This window comes from Ipomoea nil, unplaced genomic scaffold, assembly GCF_001879475.1.
Source record: "Ipomoea nil cultivar Tokyo-kokei standard unplaced genomic scaffold, Asagao_1.1 scaffold3170, whole genome shotgun sequence".
Lineage (NCBI taxonomy): Eukaryota > Viridiplantae > Streptophyta > Magnoliopsida > Solanales > Convolvulaceae > Ipomoea > Ipomoea nil.
The window spans coordinates 3,457,296-3,482,645 of record NW_017619598.1 but is presented as its reverse complement, the minus strand read 5'-3'; the positions used below and the strand labels follow the sequence as shown (position 1 = coordinate 3,482,645).

The window sequence follows — 25,350 nt, the reverse complement described above, 5'->3', positions numbered from 1 at the left end:
GGTGTTATTTTGTTTAGGATGATATAAGTTTCTTCTAATCTCTTAACTTTTAGCTAGAGGTTCAAATAATTGTTTAAAAGTGTAAATTTAAATAAGTTTATATATATATGTGGATTGTGCTTCCCGTGCGGTCAGTGTAGTTTGCATCATGCATAAATTATATTAACATGACAATTATATTTCTGTTCTCCTTAATAATTTTGGAAAATATTTGAAAAATATTATAACAATTGATGCCTTTGATAACAATTATGCGTCTAACCGCACAATCGCACGGGAAGTCGTTCCCGCATCTGATCCCTTCCCTATATATATACTAGTTTTACCGCGCATTGCGCGAATGAGTTAATGCCCAATGTTTATAATTAAATAATATTTGAAAGTATATCAATGCAAGATTATATATGAGAAGTTCATACATAAGTAATTTAATGTCGAATTTGTTTATTTAAATATGTAACTTATAGTATATGAATAAAATGTAATATAGGAAATTCATTATAATTGTTACTAAACTTTTTTTAAATAGTAACCAAGTATATTTGTTGCAAATGGTTCTAATATATTTAATGAATGCACATATATACAAGATCAATAAATGAATCAACGGTACCAGTCTTTAGGTGTTTTGCTCCGTGTTCATTTAGTTCAACCATTATTGTTGAATAAATTATTATGTACAAAGAAATTCCTAATTTAAGAAATTTAGATGTAGTAAAAATTTAAAAATTTTAATTATAATGTAATCCAAAGATATTGGACGATTGGTAAATATGATGTAACTCAAAGATCAAAACGCTAAATAAAGTGTTTGGTTATTCAACAGTTTGAAACAACAATTTGTTTCAAACCACTGAAAATACAAACATTGCAATTTACAATATTTTCACTTAGTGTTTTTTAGATGATTTCCCCAAAACACCTCTATTTAAAAAAAAAAAAAAATACTATAGAACCATTTCGACTCCTTGAATAACAAGAGCCAATTTTGCTGGCTCACTGCTTGCCCATCAACGGATGGGCAAGCTTAATTTTTAAATTGAAGCCTTAAGGCTCCTTATATAGTAGCCTCAAAGCTCCCATGCCACTTTTCCTACCGATGTAGGAAAAGTGACAAAACTAAGGGGAGCTGAACGTTCAGCTCCCCATATGTTTTATTTTTTATTTATTTCTTTATTTTATTAAATTATTTTTATTTTCTAAACCACCACCACCACCAACTCAATATTACATTTTTTATTATAGTCATTTCATAACATATAAACATAAATAGAGGAAATTTAGATTTTGGTCTTATGACTATAGGGGTCTTGTTAATTTCAGTTCCTGACTTTCAAAAGTGTCAATTTAGTACCTTAACTATGTAATTTTTGTCAATTTTGGTCACTCCGGCCAAATTGCCGGCTAAATTTCGCCGGAAAAAATTAATAGTTAAAATAAAGAGAATATTTTGGTCGTTTCACATCTCTTTTCTTCTTCCCAGGCGAGTCCATCCCTTTCTCTCCCGTTTCCGCTGAATGCAATGAACTCTAGCAATTTCCCCTATAGTCGCAGGCTGCATCGTGAACTAAGCTGGGTCGATCGGCGACCAGCGAAGTAGCATACACAAAACAGGCAGCGGCGACGGCTGACGAGGCCGCGGTGGTTTTCCTTCCCCCAGACGTTCATTATCTTAAGAAGAAAGTCACGGACATCACCTTCAGCTCCGTCGCCGCCATCGGAAACGGGAGAGAAAGGGATGGACTCGCCGGAGAAGAAGAAAAGAGACGTGAAATGACCAAAATACCCTCATTATTTTAACTATTAAAATTTTCCGGCAAAATTTGGCCGGCAATTTGGTCGGAGTGACCAAAATTAACAAAAATTAAATTGACACCTTTGAAAGTCAGGGACTGAAATTAACAATACCTCTATAGTCATAGGACCAAAATTGAAATTTCCTCACATAAATATGTAAATAAATTTATTAAATTTCTAATGCTATTGTTGGTTTTACGGCCACGGGGTAGCCGGACGGCGGACCAACAAACCATAAATCAAACGGAAAAAATTAAGAAAGAAAGTTTGACTGAGTAATTGCACTAGAATAGAATTCAAAAGCCGTTACAATGTGCCCTAGGGGGGTATTTATACAAGATTTATGCGCTTGAACAAGGAAAGGAAGAAGAAATTAACAAATTTTAACTTAAGAATGCTTCCAAACTGCTATGTCTCTTTCCTAATGTTGAAAAAGGAAATCCCACGCCAAATTTGGAAGAAATCCCCATCAGATCACCTCTAAACGCCTCTGAGTAAAGCACCAAATCAGGGACCCCAACTGACTGCCTTCGCTGGTCGTCCAGTCAATCGTTATATCGTGCACCAGGGCTCGTTATATCGTGCACCAGGGCGCACAATGCATTGTGCGCCCCGCCCTGCCCAAAACGACGTCGTTTTGTTAAGTTGTGTGGAGAGTTGACGCGATAGAGTGTATGTGTATTCTGTTATACAATTATGCACATTCTATTATACAATTATGTACATTCTGCTATACAATTATGTACATTATGTTATTCAATTATGTACATTCGAAACAGATGAATTTTTTAAAGAATTAATAGTTTATGTGTATTATGTTAAGAGTTTATGTGTTTTATGTGTATTATGTTAAGAGTTTATGTGTTTTATGTGTATTATGTTAAGAGTTTATGTGTATTATGTATTATGTTAGATGTTAGATTATGTGTATTATCCTTTCAAAAAAGAGTATGTGTATTCTGTTATACAATTATGTACATTTTATTATACAATTATGTACATCATATTATACAATTATGTACATCCTATTATACAATTATGTACATTCAAAACATGAGGCAGACACGAGAAACAAAATTTTCAAAAAAAAAAAAAAAAAAAAAAAAAACAGGTACGACATCGTTTTGGGATAGAGCGCACAATGCATTGTGCGCCCAGCTGGCTTGTCCAGTCGTGTCGGATGAATATAATGGACCATACGCCTAAACTGGGGCCAGGCTACTGGATTCCTCCCGTCCTCTGAGAACGCAGTCAAACTGTGAGACCCAACCGCCTAAGTACACTCCTAATTGGGTACCGACAAGTCTAGCAGCAAATCCTTCTATTTGTAAATCTTATCTTTCATTATTTGTAACAGTTCTTTACTTAGGGGGTTGGAATCTTTCTATTCCATACATATTTATTCCTGAGCTTTTTGACATAACTAAAAGGGGTAAAGCAACTGAAGGAATTACCTCTTCTGAATTGGAACAAGAAAGAGCCCTGAAAAGGAGGTGGTCAACCGCACCTTCTAGTACGGCTACCTTGTTACGACTTCACTCCAGTCATTAGCCCTGCCTTCAGCATCCCCCTCTGGGATATTCATTAGTTATATTTATATTAGGTATAAAATATATAAAAATTAAAATAAAAACTTGACTAGGCTCATAAACTACTTGAGCCAAGTATTAAGAGACTCGAATTAGGTTGTTACTCAAATTACTTGAAATCAAACTTGATTCAATAGTAATTGGATTAAATTTAAATATTCATCGAATCAAATTCGAGTAATTTGCAATAGGTTGATTTATTTCTCTGGTAAAAAACATGACCAAATAGATCTATTCTTTAATTTCAGTAGCTATAAACCATGGCTACATTTTAGTCATGGTTTATAGAAGCTAGCGAAACTAAACCACATATACTCATGTTTTCCGTTGCCAAAATTTGACCAAACATCGTGTCATATTTTAAAATTTCATTATTTAATAATTTAATTTTATAGGTTTCAAAAAAAAATAATTTAATTTTTATGAAACCAGTAATTCTACTAGTATGCACTTTGAAGTAAATATCGTGTTTGACATGATGTATTGTATTATAATAAGATAGATATTCATTTAAGTCATATTTATTTTAATTAATAAATATGGAGTAATAATAAATTATAAGGACATTGAGTTAGAGCCATTTTATAGTTGGGGTTATACTTGTGTGGGACGGTTTCACGAATCTTTATTTGTGAGACAGGTAAGATCAATATGAAAATGTAATACTTATACTGAAAAATGTAATACTAATCAATAATAAAATGTTTGTTACTTGTAAAAGAATATGTAATATTTTTGAGGAACAATGTAAAATTTCTACATGTTGATGTAAAAGGATTACATTTTTCATCAAAAATATTATACTTTCTCTTATAAGTAATGTTGACAAGTACAATGTTTATTACTTATAGTAAAAAATTTGTAATATTTATGAGAAAAAATATAATACTTTTAAATTAAAATGTACAATTATTACATTTTTCTTTCAGTATAAGTATTATATTTTCATCTTGACCCGACTGATTTCACGGATAAAGATATGTGAAATGGTCTAACAAGAATATTGAGAGGGCAATATGGGGATTTGTAGGGCATCACCGACCAGGGAATTATTATCTGATAAGGTTTAGGTTTGGAGCAAAAGTATAACACAGAATAAGCAGCAACGTGATTGGTTGATTTTGGGGTTGTTGGATTAGTGATGGGGCGTGGCGTAAACCAATAACCATCCTGTGGTGAATCGTGCACTTGACACGTGTTTAAAACGGTGACGTGTTAGGGTCGTTCTCTCTTATCCCGGGGGGAGTGTCGCGTGACTCTCACGTGTGGCTTGCTGAGACGTGGAATCTCGGTTCCCAGCTACGACGCGTCCGATATACAAGGAAGGATGCGTCTGTCTGACACGATGCCCATTTTACTGTTATTATTTTATTTGTAATTTTAATATTTTTTTTGAATAATACTGACTCTGTTATAATATAATATCTGTTTATACAATAAGATGTATTTGATTTGTACATGAGAATAGAAATTGGAATGAGAATCAAATACTTTGAAATAGTAATGGGTTTTGGTGAAAGTATTTTGCATGTTTGGTAATATTGTGGAATCAGAATGATTACTAATATTAATGATTGGTTATGTATGATCCTATAATGGGAATACATGTTTAAAAAATACAAAAATAAAAAATTAACGAAATTAATCCTAATATAATGACATCCAAAGCACCAATATGAACAAAAAAATCAAAACAAAAATCTAAAAGCACTAATTGTCCAAACTTAAAAATTATATTTCCAATAAGATGGAATGATACCCATTTTTAATTAGGAAATAGAGTTTTTATTTATTTTTTTTTGAAAGGGAAAATAGAGTTTTTAATTGAAGGGATAATCAAATCTCATAGTTATGTTTAAAAAAGTTGTCAACCAAACACCAACTATTTCAACCTATTGAAGCACAAAGAGTTAATGCCCTCACTGAGGTTCAAATCTGTGACCTCTTATTTAAGAGAATTCTAAATCTGCCAGTATCTCCAACGTACTGCAATTGTACTATTTGTTTTCTTGCGTAACAATTTTTGTTCTTTTCCTTCAGAGTAAACGTGAATTTTGAAAAGAACGTGCAACATTTGTCTTTTCTTCATCAACGGTTTGGATACATCCAGATGTCTTCATCATATATCTTCTTAGACACAACTGATTTGCTTTGGAAACTTTCACTGGTGAAATGCCTTAAAACTCTTTTGATAGGCATAAACTTAGTTGATCATAGTCAGCTGATCTAATTTTTGCTTGACCTTCTCTGCTGGTCAGCTGTTCGCTGGTTCACTATCTTCAACTTTGCTGAATTATTGCATCAGTCGCTTTGGCAACATCCAGCTGATCAACTTGGACACATCCAAGCTGATTTACAAGATAATTCTAAGTATTTGGCCTAGAGAAAAGATAAAAGAGTTGGAATATCTAAAGTCATAATCATAACATCATCAAAATCTAAGTACAATGATTCCTAACAGATTGCGTGCTATTCAAGTATGTGAATCAACTGAGATTTTTTATCCTTATTTTCCTTGTGTGTTGGTGGTAGTGCATGATGTGTGTGTGTGTACATTTCAATGTGAAAGTGTTCATAATGCAATTTTAGAGTGTGCATAGTGCAATGTATAAGTGCAGCATGTATATGTGCACTATAATACATATGTGCAGTGTGTGCATTTGTTTATGGTGTAGGGTAATAGGGTTTGCATCGAATAATGTGTTTCTGTATTAGATAGGTATGTGAATCAACTAAAGTTTTTGATCCTTATTTTCCTTTCTGGTGGTGGTGATGCACAATGTGTGTGTGTGTGTGCGCATTTCAATGTGAAAGTATACACAATGCAATGTATAAGTGTGGTGTGTGTGTGCGCTATAGTAAATATGTGTGTGATTTTTTTGTGGTGTGGTTTGCATCTAATGAATAATTATGTGTTTGAGCACTTGTCAGGTTGTGAATTAATTGTGGTTTTGTGTCCTTGTTTTCCTTGGCGGTGGTAATGGTAGTGCATGATGTGTATGTGTGCATTGCTATGTGAACGTGTGCACAATACAATATTCGAGTGTGCACATTTCAATGCATAAGTATTGGTAATGGTGAATAAATCGATACACAAATATAAATATATATAATATACATTTATACAAAAAATATGGAATTTAATTTATAGAAAATTAATTCCAACCAATTTTGGTACAAAACCAAAATAACATATATATTAATTGCAGCATAATGTCTCAAACAAATAATACCCGGACTATCGGGTAATCGATCCACAGGGAAGTGAGATATTAAGCAATAGCTACTAATTTATTCCTATGAAGCTAATCCTAATGATTATCTTGAATGGTTGCATAAAATAAATAAAGTAAAGCAAAATATCAGGATTTTGAAAACAATAAAGAGAGGATGAGATTCCTGAGATTCAAGTATTTAATCCCCAAGTGCCTAACTTAAGTGCAATATTAAATCTGGGTTTAAACTAGTGTGAGAATGCAAAGATGGTATAGAGTTACTCCCGTAATCTCTAACCTAGTGAATATTCACTCCCATGCCACCCAATAATATAAGAACAAGCATTCATAATAAATTCCTAAATACTACCATCTCCCGACCTTGCGCAATAATCAAGAATTAAACTCCCATATATGCCATTTCCCAAGGTGTAAAAGTTAAGTGCAATTGTGTGTACTCTCAATTATGCCTAACTCCCGTTATGACATAAACAAAGCAATGAAACAAGTAATTCGGGCCTTGAATTACTAGCAACAACAATATAAACACAATTGCAACACAAGTTTAAAATCCAAATAATAATATATTAAAGAAGAATCTGAAAGCACATGCACATAGGTTCATAAACACTTTTACCCAAGAATCTTTAAAGGGATTTAGTCAAGCATGACTAAATTATATATAGCAATATATAATAAATAAATTACAAATTATCAAGAGAGTACAAGAATGAACCAAGTGATTTTCCAAAATCTCCCTACCTTTCTTCTTGCTTCCCAAGACTATTTGTGGCTCTTGTTTTCTCTTCTTTCTTGTCTCCAAAGATCTCTGAATGAATGGCCTAGGGTTGAGGGAAGATGAGATTTTTTTTTTTTTTTTTTTTTTTTAGTGGGAGCCAAATAGGGATGAAATAAGAAGTTTCCGCGCACCAATTTCTTGCACAACACGCGTTATCGACGCGTTGAGTCTTGATCTTTGTCTTTACATTGCACACTGGAAATTTTCGACGCGTCGAGAATTTTCAGTAATGTAGGTCTGGCTTGCAGGATGATTTTGACCATTTTCCCATCAGATCTAGACTTTGATGTCTTCATAAGAGTTGTAGCCTTTCGAGTCTTATTTTCAATGGAAGAGAAATCATCTCATTTGGATATTCCTAGGCTGAGATATGGTCCAAAATCTGAACTGTCGCCAATCTATGCGAGAATTTTTACTTCTTGCTATTTTGCTCCACTTTTGCTTGGTTTGCCCAAGTGATCAAGAGCATTGAAGACACCACTCTTTGGCTCTGTTTGAAGCATTTTAGCCACCTCCTTAGCTTCACCTTAACTTTGTTGTGGCTCCAAACTTGTTGAACTTCCCTTGCTTTTGCAATTGATCTACAATGGTTCCAAAACACTAACAAACACCGTAAAATATTCAAAACAATTGTAAACCATATCTAAATGAGAAAATAAGAGATTATGCAATTAAATAGCCAAATTCATGAACTTAAGCCTAACAAATATAATCAAACTAATACTTGAATTATGCATAATTAGACTCACATCATATATCTAAGAACAAAATAAGTCTCAATCAAAGTTATATCCCTCATTTATGTCCATGTTTTTAATGCTAATCAATTTGTACATTGTGCTTTTAGAGTTGTACTATATAATTTTTTGGACAAAAATACCCCTACCGTTATAACTTCCGTTATCTTTTCCATTATTATTACCATACACATGCATCCACCATATATTTTCTTATATTCTTTAATGATAATAATATTTATAGACATTATATATTGGATTATTATAATAAATAAATTTGATTTCATATAGATTTTAATTAGTAGTGATTTGTTAGTTATTTTTAAAAATATAAATATTGGGCATATGCTTTTTGCTCATCGCGCATAGAAAAGACTAGTATATGAAATATATATTAACAAAATAGGAATTTATTTTATCAAAAAATAATCCCAGCACAACTAGTATGAAACTATTACAAGAGATTTAATTTTTACGAAATTAATCCCACCACACTTGGTACGAAACCAAGAACTAACAAATATATATATATATATATATATATATATATATATATATATATATATATATATATATATATATATATATATAACGAGAGAAAGAGTTTCTAACATGAGGTTTTAACCCAACACAAGAAGAAAGCAAATCGAGTCGTGTGTGCACACACTCTCCTTAAAATCGATTCGCCACCTCCCGAGGGTGCTAGGAGCGTTGTGCCGTCAATCTTCTAGGATAAAACGGACTACGACTTTGGCGTTCGAGCACTCAAATCCAAAGCTCGGCGAACTAGCTAGAACACAAATTGAGCACTCTGTACGAATTTACGGAAGATGTTGGCAGATAATTTCTCTGATCTTTGAATACAAAGAATGAGAGTAAAGAGAAAAAGAAAAAGTTTTGAGATTTCTAAACTGGCGTACCAAACATACTGCCAACATCCAAGCTATTTGTAGGGAAGAAATAATAAATGGCATTATAATGGCTCATAAAATCAACATTAATCCAATTTAATACTAGGATTATAACGTTTTAAACGGTCATACTTATTATCAGAATAATTTATGAACAGTCACGAAATTAATATACAATTAATTTGTACCGATCATAATGACCTGTTTCAAAAAATTTGAGTGATCGAAAAATTCGTACAAATTAAAAGATTTCCAAAAATTAGGACCAAAAATCACACTTGAATAATACACAATAATATCAAAACAGTGCAAACACGAATCGGTGCATATAACAACGAATTGATGTATTCTCCCAAATTAAAGTTTCCTTAAGCTTCAATTCTTACAGCACCGTAACCATCCCAATTATAATTAAGCTTTCAAGCTTAATAACCATTCTTAAGCTTAATCAAGCTTAAAAAATTTTGTACACCTCGTGTATAACGAATCAAAAGAATTGCTAATTTAAGAGTAAAAGACATTTTTAGTCCTAAATTTATAGTGGCTTGGACAATTTTAGTCCTTTATAAAAAAATTTGCCATTTTATGGACAGAGTTATTGTGGCGAGGACATTTTTGGTCCTCCGTCTATATTTCTGTTAGATAACCGTATGAGAGAGGGATAATTACGTCAATTTAGGCTATCTCCTTCTATCTATTATATCTATGTGTGTTTTGTTTTCTTCCCGGTCATAATTCGAAGGAGTCGGAGAGTCCAAGTTGCAGTTGTACGAAGAAATTGCCGGAGAATCGAAGCCGCCAAACAGGTTACTAATCAAATAGATAGAAGGAGAATCGAAGCCGCCAAACACACATAGATATAATAGATAGAAGGAGATAGCCTAAATTGACGTAATTGCCCCTCTCTCATACGGTTATCTAACAGAAATATAGACTGAGGACCAAAAATGTCCTCGCCACAATAACTCTGTCCATAAAATGGCAAATTTTTTTTATAAAGGACTAAAATTGTCCAAGCCACTATAAGTCTAGGACCAAAAATGTCTTTTACTCGCTAATTTAATTAGTAACTAATCTTAAGATTTTGACTTCTCTCAAATATGTTCACTTTGAGAATCAATTTCTCATTCACCTATTACCCAATTTGAGCGTACAATATATCAAATTCTTCATTTCACTATGAAGAGTGCAAATCCACTTTGACCCGACCCTAATCGAAAGTGGACCCCACATATATTTGTACCACAAAATAACTGATAAGGACGATTTTCACACATCCATCAAGTATCAAATCATAGTATAGAGTTTACATATCTTTCCATTGGAGATGGCTCTTGTAATGTTAGGAAGTGATGCAAAGCGGAGTTAAGCACAAGCTAAAACTATCCTTATAGAAACTAGATCTATCCTTAATGGGTTGGTTTGATATGATTAGGATAATAACAAATAAGACAAGTAAAACAAAGGAACGGGATTTAGTTGATTCAAGCTAATATGCCAAATATTGTACTAAAGATTAGGGAATTAAAACATGGCATAGGGCAAGTGAGATGCACAAAAGTGTCCAAATACCACTCTCGTAGCTATTTGGACTTGCAACCTCACCTTAAACTCCACTCTCATGACAATTCAACCCAAGATTGCCCAAGCAAGAAAACAAGGTATAAATTCTCCTTATTACCCGAAATACTCTCGTATTGGGCATTAAGTGTGTGAATGCGTGGCTAGTGTACAAGCTCTACTCTCGTAGCAACAAACACACTCCAAATAAAGCATATAATTGGGATCCAACAATTATACACAACTTCACAACAAACCCAATTCACACAACTAACCCTAGAACGCCCAAATAATCCCCTTTATGCAATATAACTCAAATAAGCATCAATAGCAAGAAATCAAACCAGGCCAAATCCTATTCCCAAAGAACTTAGCTACTCATAATTTAACAATAGATACACAATATTAAAAGAGTAATTGAAAGCATAGATGAAAAGTAAAGAGAAGAGATGAATAAGAAAACTTCTCTATTATATTGAAGCTTTGAAATCCAAGATTTGCAATGTTAGTGAGCTTGGAAATGGAAAGGAACAAGTAATCTACACTAATCTAAACTATTCTATAGCTAAACCTAACTAGAGAATGAAAGGGAAAGGGAAATGAAATATGCAATTTTGGGTGGAAGAAATCCCATTTTAAAGGAGTAACATCGCACTGTCATGGGTTGCAGAGGCTGGCCACGGGTAAGGGTGAGCAAAATCCAAAATACCCGACCCACCCGCCCGACCCGATACCCGACGGATGAAGTCGTGGCGTGGACCGTATCCGAACTTCGGTTATCCGACCCGTGATTGGTATAGTTGGCGGATAAGAGGGTTCGGGTTGGGGGCTATAAATGGCATCCAAACCCGTCTGAATATCCGAAGTGAGCCTAGGATTTTTTTACCTTATATAATACGACGTCGTGTAGTGTATTATATATATGGAAGCTTAGTCCTTTGCGCAGCCGAGCCCTCATTGTTGTTGAATATCTAGACCTTCTAGAGAATTCTCTCGTTCTCTTGTTCTCTTTGGTCTTTGAGTTCTCTGGTCTGACTGTCTGAGACTACTCTCTCAATCTCTCTGCCCTTCTCTTACTCTCTGAGTTCTCTCATAGTCTCATCTCTGAGTTCTCACTTCTGGAGTTCTGGTGTAGTTTGGTGGAAGCCCTAGTCTGGTGTTTAGTGTTAGCCCTAATCTCGAAGTCCGGTCGTCGGTCAGTCTGGTGGAAGCGCTAGTCCGATCGCCTGTCAGTCTAGTTGAAGCCCTAGTCCGGTCACCGGTGGAAGCTCTAGTTGTCTGACTTGTCTCTATGGCTGTGGATTGCTTGTCTGACATGTCTCTGTGGCTGTGGATTGCAAATTGCTGGCTAGGATTCGAAGCCCTTTGTTCTCGAGGGATTATTTTTGAGAAACGAAGTAATTGCTAAACCCTAATATTATATGTTTACATTTTTGTTATAGATTATTGTCTTATTGATTAGGGTTTCTAATTTGCTATGATTATGTGGACTGTGATACTTGTCAATCTGTTGAGAAGTTCCAGATTGCATGTCACTAGTCATATGAGTGTGAATTTCTAATACTTTGATTAGGGTTTCTAATTTGCTATGATTATGTGGACTATGATTGGATAATTTGTTGCATAAAATAAATAAAATAAAGCAAAGATTCAGGATTTTGAAAACAATAGAGAGAAGATGAGATTCCTGGGATTCAAGTGTCTAATCACCTAGTGCCAAATCTTAAGGACAAAATTAAAATCTGGGTTTAACAAGTGCGAGGATGCAAGGTGGTATAGAGCTACTCTCGTAGTCACTAACACTAGTGAATTTCTACTCTCGTGGCTTAAACACCCAATAAAACAAGACCAAACATCATAAATTCCTAACTACTACCATCTCTTGATGCGCAATAATCAAGAATTAAATCCCCCTAATAAATTACCCTTTCTCAAGGTGCAACAATTAGGTGCAATTGTGTGTGCCCTAAGTTATGCCCAACTCTCGCTGTGACACAAACAAAGCTATGGAGCAAGTAATTCAGGCCCTAAACTACTAGCAACAAGAATATAAAACACAATTACAACACAAGCTAACCCAAATAATAATATATTAAAGAAACTGAGAGCTTAGGCACATAGGTTCATAAACACTTTTACCCAAGAATCTCTAAAGAATTTAGCCAAGTATGGCTAAATTATACATAGCAAATAATAATAAAGAATTACAAATCATCAAAAGAGTACAAGAATTAACTAGACGATTTTCTCATCAAATCTCCCTAGTCTTCTTCTTGATCTCCAAGACAACTTATGGCTCTTGATTTCTGTCTTTCTTGTCTCTAAAGATCTCTGTATTCTCTGAATTATTTCCATTAGGGTTGAGGAAGGTAGAGTTTTATAGCTGGGATCAAACCTTGGAGGAAAATAGGAAAATTTCGCGCGAAAACGGGCCGAAACGCACTGCTGGGCCGCATTCACTCTCGACGTGTCGAGCACTTTCTAAAAACCTCGGAGGCAGTTACTGGACAGGTTCGAACCTGAGGCGTCGTTTTTTTGTCTGCTGCTTCTTTGCGCTCGACGCGTCGAGCCCTGTAGGTCTCGGACACTTTTGCTTCTGTAAAATTTCGACGCGTCGAGTCCCCTGGGCCCCGAACTTGTCTAAAATTACTCCAAACTCATCATTGAACTCCCCTTGCTCATAACTTTGACCTACAATGGTTCAAAAACACTAACAAACACCGTAAAATATTCAAAACGAGTGTGAACCACAACTAAATAATAAAATAAAGGATTATGCAATTAAATTATCACAATCATGACCCTAATCCTAACAATTATAGATAAATCAATACTAAAAATGTGCACAATTAGGCTCACATTAACTCCCCCACACTTAAGCCTTTGCTTGTCCTCAAGCAAAAACCAATAAATAAATCACACCCCTAAAGTATACTTTCTCAACCTACTGAAACACAAAGAGTCAAAGTTCCACACTGAGGTATGAACCTGAGACCTCTCATTTGTGGGGTGAAGGGCCACAACTCTACCGCTTGACTACAAGGCCTTTGACACCATATTAAAGTCTTATTTCGTCCTAGCATGTTAATTTCAAATTGCACTAAAAAAGTTTAATCACAATGGTAAATTTCTTGTCACATGAGACGAGTCATGAAAAAAATGTACTACGTAATATTTATGTTGATAAATTTAATATTAATTATAAATAAATTGTAGATTACTTATAAGAGAAAATGTAATATTTTTGAGCTTAATGCTACTTTACGGCAAATTATACCGTGCATTGTGCGCCCTGGCCTAAAACGACGTCGTTTTAGACCTTTTCGCGTGTCTGTTGTTAACTCCTTTAAAAAAAAATCTCATGTTCGAATGTACAGAATTGTATACCTGAAAACACATAATTTTATAACTAAAAATTCCCATGTTTCGAATGTACAAAACTATATTTGAGTCTTTTCCATATAATCCATTAATTGTTCTAGTATAAGTATTATTGTGCAATGATGATGCTTCCACCATGTTCTCTGAATATATAGAATTGAATTTGATATGTTACCTATGAAGTGTGGTTTTTATGCCATACTCATGGAGTAGTGTGCCCCCAATATCCTAACTTGATATGGAAAAAAAAAAAAAAGAAGCTATTTGAGCACTCTTTAGTCTATAATCCTTTAACTCAATCAATTGTTCCAATATTCAATGGCACAATGCATTAAATTATGAAATATTTTGAACTTATTATGTTTTTATGTTATCACTTATCAGGAAGAAGAATAGACTACTCAATATTAGTCATTAGATAATCATATATTCATATGTTAGTTGTATATTGGGTATTTGGACTTTTGGAGTTTTGGGTTTCTGGTTTTCTTTTGCTCCATGGCTGAATTCTGATTGCTGAATTGTTGATTGCTGCTGCTTGCCTGCTTGGAGATTGGAGAATGATGCTGAATTGCTAATCTGTAAATTTGTATGTTTTGAACTTTGAGTTCTAACTGGTAAGTTTGTTAATTTGATTATATGTTTAATGTTTTCTAAGTTTATTTAAGTTAGTTTTGTTGTTAAGTAGTTACTAGTTATTAATTAGGGGCTTAAAATACAAGTGTTCAATTAAACTGTGAAACATGTATAAAATTGTTTTTTTTTTAAAGTAAAATTTTTAATATCAGAAGTTTTTTTTTGGAAAACCGAACTAGTCCGACGGATAAACCGGATATCCATCGGAGTAGTTCGGACAATTATCCGACGGATAAACCGGCAGAATTGAACGGATAAGATGTCCGTTTCAAAAACTGAAATCTGATCGATGTGACTATCCATTACCCCGATCCGTCCGAACCCGTTCGACGCACAGCCCTAGCCACGGGTGTGGTTTCACCCGTGGCCAGAAATGTAGAGCACACTGCCCAGTGGCCACGAACGAAATTCTGTGCACCTACTTTGACCTCTAGGCTATTTTTGACCCCCAAAATCTTTGAATTAGCATTTGTGGTCTTCATCAAAGATGTAGCCATTCAAGTTAGCTTTCCAATGATATAAAAATCACTTGATTTGGACATTTCTATGAAGAGATATGGCCAAAATACTGAGAAGTGGACGATTTGTGCGGGAATTTCAACTTCTTGCTCTTTTGCTCTACTTTTGCCTTTGTTTGTCCAAATGACCAAGACCACTAAACACACCATAATTTGGCTCTCTAAGAGGTGTTGCCGCCATCTTCATATCTTCTCATTGGCTCCCATTGACTCTACATGCATCTGAAATGCCCCAAAAATCATTCAATTCATCTAAATCATCAAAAACTACACATAAACACACAAATGAATCAAATGAGGGATACTTTGGGCAAAATTATAACAAATAACAAGGAAAATAAGCTTAAATACAATTGTGGAATTATCAATATTTAGACTCTTATCAATAGCCACACATTAAATGTCATATTTTATGCTAAAAATTCCAACAATAAGTGTGCACAATGCAATGTATAAGTGTTCACAGTGCAATATAGAAATGTGCACACGATTCTAGAGGCATTCTACGATGCATACAATGTTGTGCATGAGTGCACACAATCGGCTAGAGCATAACACAACATCCCCTTTTATTGCCCTCTACTCCACATGTTTTTCTCGCTAAATTAAAGCACAAAAAATTAACAAAAAACAATTAAATTTTCTTATTGAAATAATGTAATGTAGAAATATATTGAAAATATACCGAAATTAGTCAAAGTATCAATAAGAGTAGTTACTCCTGCTGATATTCCAAACACTATATAATACAATAAATAAAGCACAAAATAAATACACAGCTTGAATTTGATAACGTATAGTAGTTTGGAGAACACCTCCTAATTTGCGGGCCGGGGTCATGCCCAAAACTTTTTCACTTAAGATCAACCCACTGTTTTTACAATTACAAGGTTTTACAAAACTAGGTTTACAACCTATTTAAATACTAACCTTGTAAAGCAACTCTCTGAAAAAGTTAACAAATACATTTTCAAGTAATTCTACCAATTACACAAAATGTAACTAACCTGAATTTTCACACAACATGTACTAGTCTTAAATGGAGCAGCTTCTCTAGATACTATTCCAGTCTGTCTCTATTTTCTTGAAGTTTCTTTCGCGGACTTTTTGAATTAATGACAGAATTTTTGCACCTCAAACTTCAATTTCCTCCCTTACGTTGCCCCCCTATTTATAGTTGTTCAGACACCATGAAATTAGGCCACTTTGCTTGTTTATAGATCACTCCCTCCATGTATAAGAAGTGTGGTTGAAGATTTATTTAATACACTTATTCGTTGAGAGGATGATGAAACTGCCAGCAAATCAAGGACTGTTTCTCCATTTCACAAAAATAGCCTCCACTATTTACATATTATATTTCTCAGACTAACAAACATTTGACCTATATTTACATGGACCAACATATGCCAACAAAATAAACTTAATCAATATTTTCATATTAAATTATTAATTACGTACTAACAATCTCTACCTTTAGCATATATTGATCAAACAAACACAATATCGAAAGCAATCTCCACAACACAATATTAGATTAACAAACATCCGACTTATATTTACAATGGACCAACATATGTCAACAAAATAAACTTAATTAATATTTTCATATTAATTACGTACTAACACTTAAATTTAATAATAATAATAACAATAATTTATTATTTAATTGAAAAAGGTTTAATAATATAGAATCTCCTATTTTGTTGCTGTCTAACCTATTTTGACGGAGGTTTGAAATTTTACTTGAATAAATTTGTCGCTTAATTTATATTTATGAGTGATTTGAATTTCTGATTAGTTAGGAGCATGGATTTAAGATATTAACTTTTAATCATAGCCGTTAATCACTTATTTTCTATGACTACTATCATTTATTCACGATTTTTACGTGAGATGAGGTTCTAATGTGAGTATGACCATATATATGTAACTAATGCAACTATCTTTAATTTCGCACACATTGATTATATACAAACAGTCAAACTTCTATAAGTAGTATGTATCTTTTGGTTCATCAAAAGTTGATTGATAATCCGGGGCCCAACGATATAAAGTGAGTAGCATTGACTGATATTAAGGGGCGTTTGGTTCACGGAATCTTAGATTACCCCAGGTAATAAGATTACCTGGGGGAAGGTAATGTGAGATTTTGAGAATGTAAGATTACCTGATGTGATTGGTTAAAGTTGCATGAATGTAACATTAACTTGTTTGGTTGAAGGGTATATTTTAGGGTATATTACATCAATTACTTAAATGCTCTCATATAAATTGAAAGGTGTAAATTGCAAGTCTTTTTTTCTATAATTCAAAATTTAACAAGATGCTTATAATAATAATAATAATAATAATAATAATAATAATAATAATAATAATAATGATGATGATGATGGAATGCTACTGGAAAGATGCAATTCAATAATAATAATAATAATAATAATAATAATAATAATAATAATAATAATAAAGATGCTTCATTTCACAATCCATCCCGATTACATACTACTCCCTCTGTCCCATTTTATGTGTCTGGTTCGGTTAACGAGGCTTGACTGAAGTTTTTTCTTTTTTTTTTTTTTAATTCAATTTTTTATAATATTAAGTTTAGTATTAATATAAAAAATTTATATACTTAGAAAATACACTAAAAGTACTATTAAACACACAAATTTAAATTTAAAATCAAGTAATAAATAATAGAGAAATTAAAAAAAGAAGGAAGAGTTGGGTTGACCAATGAATAGTAGGTAGGACAGATAAAATGGGACAGAGGGAGTACTTCATTTCACAATCTATCCAGATTACAGACTACTTCATTTCACAATCCATCCAGCAAAATAACAGCCCCATATACAGCCCCAAATCCATACAGATTACAGACTATCCAATTCACAGACATCGAACAAAATTTACATTAACATAGCATATCCATTATCTGCACACAAAATAACAGCCCCATTTACTTTGCAAAAAAAAAAAAAAAAAAAAAAAACGGGCTACAAGGGCAACAAGCAGTCTACACACCATCTCCACCATGAAAATCAAAGGTTGGATGATATGCATTGATCTCAGATAGTTGTTTCACGACATAGTGGCTCCTAAGCTCCTTTAGCAAAGCAAAGGACGTATCAAGCTTGTGTGCATCTTTCAGAATATGTTCACCAGCATTCATGACCTCTTCTGTAGAAAATCCTGGTAGATGCATTATCTCTTCAAAGATCTTCATCTTCCTAGTGTTGTTCTCAGATTCATTCTGAAGATATGTTGCCACATGTTTGTATGCACCTACATAATCATGGATCTCTACTACCAAGTCATTAAAGCCATCATCACTTCTTGATCTTTTCTTGGTAGTATGTTATTTTTGTACATTGGCAGTGTTTGTGGAGGGACAAGAAGATAAGTAAGCCTTATCAACATTATTTTCTGCCTCATTCTGACCCAATCCTTCATTTTCTCCAAATTCCCAATCCACTTGGAGATCATCATCATTGTCTTCTTTTTGGTCTAGTTCTTCCATTACATCAGCTGGGGTTTCTGCACCAGCTTATGAAGCATGATCATTTTCCCAAACAATCATCAACTCATCTAAATATGGGAATGGTTTGTTCCTTAATCCAGCTGCAGTAGGATGACTCTGAAAAAAAAAAGTTATAAATATATCAATAATAATCTAAAACAACTAACTTAATTTATTTTATACTTTACTTACTTTAACACACTCATCGAAAACATCCTTGGTAGCAGTAACACACTTCTCAGTATCATTCCATCCAAAGCCACTTCCTTTGTTTAGCATCTCTTGAATTGCAATAAATTGCCTCCTCCAAAGTTTATAGCGAGATTCAATGTGTGGGGTGGCCTTAATGTTTGTTCCTGGCAGTTTCACTTGAAGCATCTTCTCAAGTTGCTGCAAGTATCCACTTTTGAATCCATTATCCCCCTTTGTACTTCGATCATTTGCCAAATCAATAAGGCATTCAATTAAAGCTGCATCTTCAGCTTTAGTCCATTGTCTTTTAATAAGAGAAGTAATTTTCGTTGCAGGCCTTTTTTTACTACTTTCTTCCATTGGCATTCTACAAATGATACAAGATAACAAAAAGAAATAAACAGAGCACAAAATATATTAATACTACCATAAATTAGTTCATAGTTTTGACATTCCACTAAAATTAGTTCATACATAAAAGAAATAATAACATAAAATAAAATTGTTCTTAAATTGAAATACTAATAAAAAAAACAGCATAACCAATAATTATCTCAATGGTGTGATGGCTGCCAATTGGTGAACATCTCCTCTGCTAATTTGTCCCTCCATTAAGTCCAAGCAGAACTTGTCTCACAATGTGTTATTAGTTCTTCCTCATAATCATTATCAAACTCAGTTTGAGGTACTTCAATCTCTATAGGGTCAATTGACATTTCAGACCTAATGAAATTGTGGAGAATGCAACAAGCAGATATAATCCTACATTGAGTTTTGATTGGGTAAAATGATTTATCTCTTAAAATACTCCATCTAGCCTTTAGTATGCCAAAACACCTCTCAATGCAATTTCTTGCTTGAGAGTGTTTCATATTGAAGTATTCCTTAGCTGTTACAGGTTGGTATCCTTGTCTCCATTCATTTAGGTGATATCGTTGACCTTTATATGGTGCCAAAAATCCATCACCATTTGTATATCCAGCATCACACAAATAGTAATTCCCTATATATTCAATTTCAAGAATTCATTAATATGTAAATCCAAATAACATAATTCAAAACCTATGATGCGATTAATTACCTTGAGGAACCTTTAAGCCGTTCTTCCTACTAATCGCATCCCTCAAAACTCTACCATCAGCAAGACAGCAACAGATCCTTCCCAACCCGGTATTACATAGATAAAATACATGTCTGGTGTGCAAACACCTAATACATTGGTAGCAATTTCACATTTCATTGTTCGGTATCTAGGTCTATCAACGGTTTCAACATGGACCTCTATAACTTAATTAATACTTGGTAGACCACACACACACACTTGCTGCAATCACTACTACAGAAATGATATACTACGTCGCTTAATAGAAGGCGTTTTTTTAAATAACCGCCTTCTATTATATTTTGTTATACCACGACACATAATAGACGTCGGTTTTCTAAATAACCGCCTTCTATTATATACTACGGCACATAATAGACGACGGTCTTTAAATAACCGCCTTCTATTATATACTACGACACTTAATAGACGGCGGTCTTTAAATAACCGCCGTCTATTATATACGGCGTCACTTAATAGACGGCGGTTGTTAAATAATCGCCTTCTAATTATATATATTTATGTCACTTAATAGACGGCGGTTTTAAATAACCGCCTTCTAATATATATTTACGCCACTTAATAGACGGCGGTTTTAAATAACCGCCGTCTAATATATATTTATGTCAATTAATAGACGGCGGTTCTTAAATAACCGCCGTCTAATATATATTTACGTCACTTAATAGACGGCGGTTGTAAATAACCGCCTTCTAATATATATTTACGTCACTTAATAGACAGTGGTTTTAAATAACCGCCTTCTAATATATATTTACGCCACTTAATAGACGGCGGTTTTAAATAATCGTCCTCTAATATATATTTACGTCAATTAATAGACGGCGATTCTTAAATAACCGCCGTCTAATATATATTTACGTCACTTAATAGACGGCGGTTGTAAATAACCGCCTTCTAATATATATTTACGTCACTTAATAGACGGCGGTTTTAAATAACCGCCTTCTAATATATATTTACGCCACTTAATAGACGGCGGTTTTAAATAACCGCCGTCTAATATATATTTACGTCAATTAATAGACGGCGGTTCTTAAATAACCGCCGTCTAATTTATATTTACGTCACTTAATAGACGGCAGTTGTAAATAACCGCCTTCATATATTTACGTCACTTAATAAACGGCGGTTTTAAATAACCGCCTTCTAATATATATTTACGTCACTTAATAAACGGCGGTTCTTAAATAACCTCCTTCAAATATATATTTACGTCACTTAATAGACAGCGATCGTCGTGTAAAGGTGTGATACTCCATATTTTTTTGGGCATTGTACGAGGACCATATGTGCATACGAATAATTTTATTAAATTTTCCTAAATCAATATTATTCATTAAGCGGTCTTAATCCAAGAAAACCTAGTATTTTCTAATTATATACATGTGCACGTATATTATGTTCCTACATAACATAATTAACTATCTCCCTTGTGGTCTGATGGTATCCGGTATGGACCTTCAAAAAGGCAGGCCCGAGATCAATTCCCATCCCAAGCATGGGTCGGAATATTGTTGATAAATAAAAATGATCTTGGGCCCTACATTGCACCCTGAGCCCCCCCTGAACCATCTTGGATTGTGGTGCGCTTGGTACTTTGGAACCAGGGTCTCGAGAAGCGCTACGAGACGTGCCGGAACCTGGAACCTGGTTCTTTAATTGAACCGCTGTCTATACATATGAATAGACGGCGGTTCTTCAAGAAAAGTGTCGTCTATACATATAATTGTTGAGATTAGACGGCGGTGTTAGCAACCGCCGTGTTTTAGAAGTATACACGGCGGTTCAAATAACCGCCGTAGAAAGTTTTTATTTACAAAGGCGGTCACTTACACGGCACTTCAAGAACCGCCGTGTATTTATAAAAATAACCGCTGTGGTAAGTGTATTTTGTAGTAGTGAATCATTCTTTCCACACTGCTTTGCAACTATATATACATTGATGTAATCATGATAAAGGCTACAACCATATATAGACTGTTACAACTATATATTTTATACAAATTGATAAAGGCTACAAGCATATATACATTGCTACAATCATGATTAGGCAGATGGTTGTAGCATTTAGTTGGCATTTGGTGAAGAAGCCGTATGGCTCTTGTGTGTTGTAGACCATAATTTGGTCCTGAATTTTGTATCTTTTTGCAATAATCAATGCATATCATGTTTTCTTAAAAAAAAAAAAAACTATGGATGGACATAAGATTGCACTAAGTGAAGAAATGAGCAAACTTTACATGAGTAAGCAAAGCTATTCGAATATCTAGGGTAGATCAACAATTGATTTTCAAAAAGTCTAGGGTTTGCAAATACATAAATTGATAGAAGAAAAATAGTTCATACGCACAAATATATGAAAAACACAGAACAAATTAAGCTTTTTAGATTACAATAAAAAAAAGAAACATACCTTTGAAGACCTTCATTGAAGAGAAAAATGGAGAAGCGATGCAATAGGATGGAGTTTCGGAGCTTGCTGGAGCGTCTCTCGTCTGATGAGTCTGATGAATCTTGTGAATAAAAGAAGAATAAACAAGGGCAATTTTGAAATATTGAAAAGTAATCTCACATTACCTAATAAAAATTCAGATTACCTCCAACATTACCATATTTCTGACGTGGCAGTAATATTACATTACCTTCCCTCGCAGATGACCTCAACCAAACATGGTAATCTAAGATTACCTTTCTCAGATTACCAGGGTAATCCAAGATTCCGTGAACCAAACGCCCCCTAATGATATGATGTAGCTAACCCTTGTATACAATTCTTTGTGCGGATTCGTCACATTTGTCGCTATAGCCTCGTGACCGACCAAAGAAATATCGATAAATTATACTATAGACCATGATTCACATTGTAATATCGATCATTGATAAATGTTCATTTTTAATATATTAATATTTATTTTTAGTTAATATACTAAAAAAATAAATTGTTAATATATTAAAAATGAACCTTAAAAATTAACATTCACTTTACTGAAAATGAATTTGAGTATACTAAAAATGAATATGTCGTGGATTATGATCCATGGTATAATGATTGAGAAATATATCAAATATATGTGGCAATTAAATGGGTGATAAAATTGGCAAGATAATTATTATAGTTGTCATACATGCTAGCTTATTAAATGTTTGTACGTACATGTATGTTGCCATGTTAAAATGTTAATGGGGCGTTTAATTTGGTTCAAATAATTAATAATATTTAGAAATTATCATGTTATATTTAAAAACTTAGAAGAATGAACATTTTAGAAATGTGGTAAAAAACATAATACAAAATTATTCCAATAATTCTCATATCTCCCTTTAAGAGTCTCAAATTCTGAAAACCAAACAAGAGTAGATAATAATCCTTATAGATATAAGATTATTGGGCACATTATTTGAACTAGCTATACACACCTTAAATATAAGATTAATTAGGGTTTATTTATTTATTTATTTATTTATTTATTATTATTTTTTTTTTTTGGGAGTAACTTCTATAAAATTTGCTAAAATAAATAGTTTTGTGAACAATCTATGATTGCTTCGTGCTTGAAGATTGTCAAGAGAGTTACATATGTTTAACACAATTTCAACGTGCGCCCTTAAAATTACTTTGTAATTTTTTTTTTTTTATCTCTTGCTATAATTTTATTCTATTGAATTTTCCTTTTACACTTAATTACAGTATGACTTCAAATTGAAAGTGAATATTGGATCCGACGTAAAATTGTGAAAGAAAAATAGCATATTTCATTCAAGCTGTAATTGGAAGAATTATATATTTTTGAAAAATGTTATTTTCCCACAATAATTTCTTATCATGATCTAATTTTATATTCATTAGATGTCATGAATTGACTAATTACACATCATTTCAATCAAATACTAAAAAACTTAATTGAATAGTATCACGTCTGGGGAGGGGATGGGGTGAGGGAATTAAGAGGGGTGAGTATCATTTTTCAAGGGCAATATATAATATATAAAACGAAAAGTTAGGTAAAGAAAGAAATCAATGGCATTGTATTTCTTAGGGTGGGTAGAGAGAAGGATGATGGATAATAGTTAATTGAAGAAGCACCTTAAAAAGATGAGAGATATTAAAAAACAAATGACTAACAGAAAGTGATAATTATTGTAGGCTTTTTAACATGAATTTTTTGTTTGACAAAAACCTACATATGCAACTTACGCGTTAAATGACATTTATGATTTTGGCCTTTTGGGGGTACATTGAACCATGCATGCATGGTGGGTATAATTAATTGATTTAATTTTTATAGGTCTAGCCATTAATATTATTTTTAAGGCTCTACAGCTTCCAGTACAGTAGAATGGGATCGAACTGTTCGGGTCTAAACGACGTCAACGACCGGTCGCATGGTTGAACAATGGACCTCTTCCTCCCTTCGGAGGTTTTTCGGATTATCTTCTTGAGGGGGTTGTAGGTCGACCGGATGGCGCACGAGAGGCGAGTCAGCTGAGGGTTTCTCGCATATCCCGGACTGATTGGTTAGTCTGGGTATGTCGCTGTGTTGTCACCATGATCTAGGGTTTCGGGATTTGTATCTTAAGTTTGAAGAACGAACGTAAACTTTTCGTTTTGATTGTCATAGGCGGTACCAATGTTAGTTTTATGACTTTTGGGCAGTCAATGACAGGCTAACACAACTGTTAAAATAACGACTATATGGGGAAAATATCGAGAAAATATACCGCTTTGGTAGAATATTCATGCGGGACTTTCTCAGATTTTACATGTGTGATACATGTTCCTTCTATTTCCCCAAGCAAAGCTCTTCGCATCGCAATGCCTATTGTGTCGGCTTGACCTTTCATAAGTGGAGACAGAATAAAGCGACCATAATAATGGCATTTACTGTATGTTCTTGATTCAAACACATTTTCATTGTAGTGTCCAAGTAGATACTGTGACTTTCTCTCGAATTATAGCAATATTATTTGATTAGATTTGCGAATTCTTGATTTTATTTCTCTTTCTCTTGAGATTTTTTCAATGTCATTTCTACACACGTCTGGAGAGAATAAATATGTTGTATTATTGAGAATTGCTTGTCTTTTCCCATGAGGGTCTATTTATACATATTTTTGGCTAGCTAGAAGCCCTACAAGGAATAGAAATCCTAGACTGCCTCATATTGAGAGTCCTAATCATAGTGAAATTAGACCCCATACAAGACAAGCCCAATTCTTGGTATGTTATGAATAATAGGTCTTGATAGAGAATATACCCCGAGTATACCACCCTATACCTTTTGTACGTTTATTCAGTATCAGATACAGATCAAGGGCCTATATAAGGGACCATAGCCCTTCATTCAAGGGGGTTTTTTGGCTTGACT

At 33.7% G+C, this 25,350-nt stretch overlaps 1 long non-coding RNA gene across 1 annotated transcript; it reads left to right on the top strand.

Annotated features, from left to right (window-relative positions):
• Positions 1-11,726: 11,726 nt before the first annotated feature.
• On the top strand, positions 11,727-24,861 carry LOC109167877. The gene is made up of 3 exons (XR_002051931.1): positions 11,727-11,737; positions 16,385-16,391; positions 24,784-24,861. It is a non-coding gene; the product is annotated as an uncharacterized LOC109167877 (long non-coding RNA).
• The last annotated feature ends 489 nt before the right edge of the window (positions 24,862-25,350 follow it).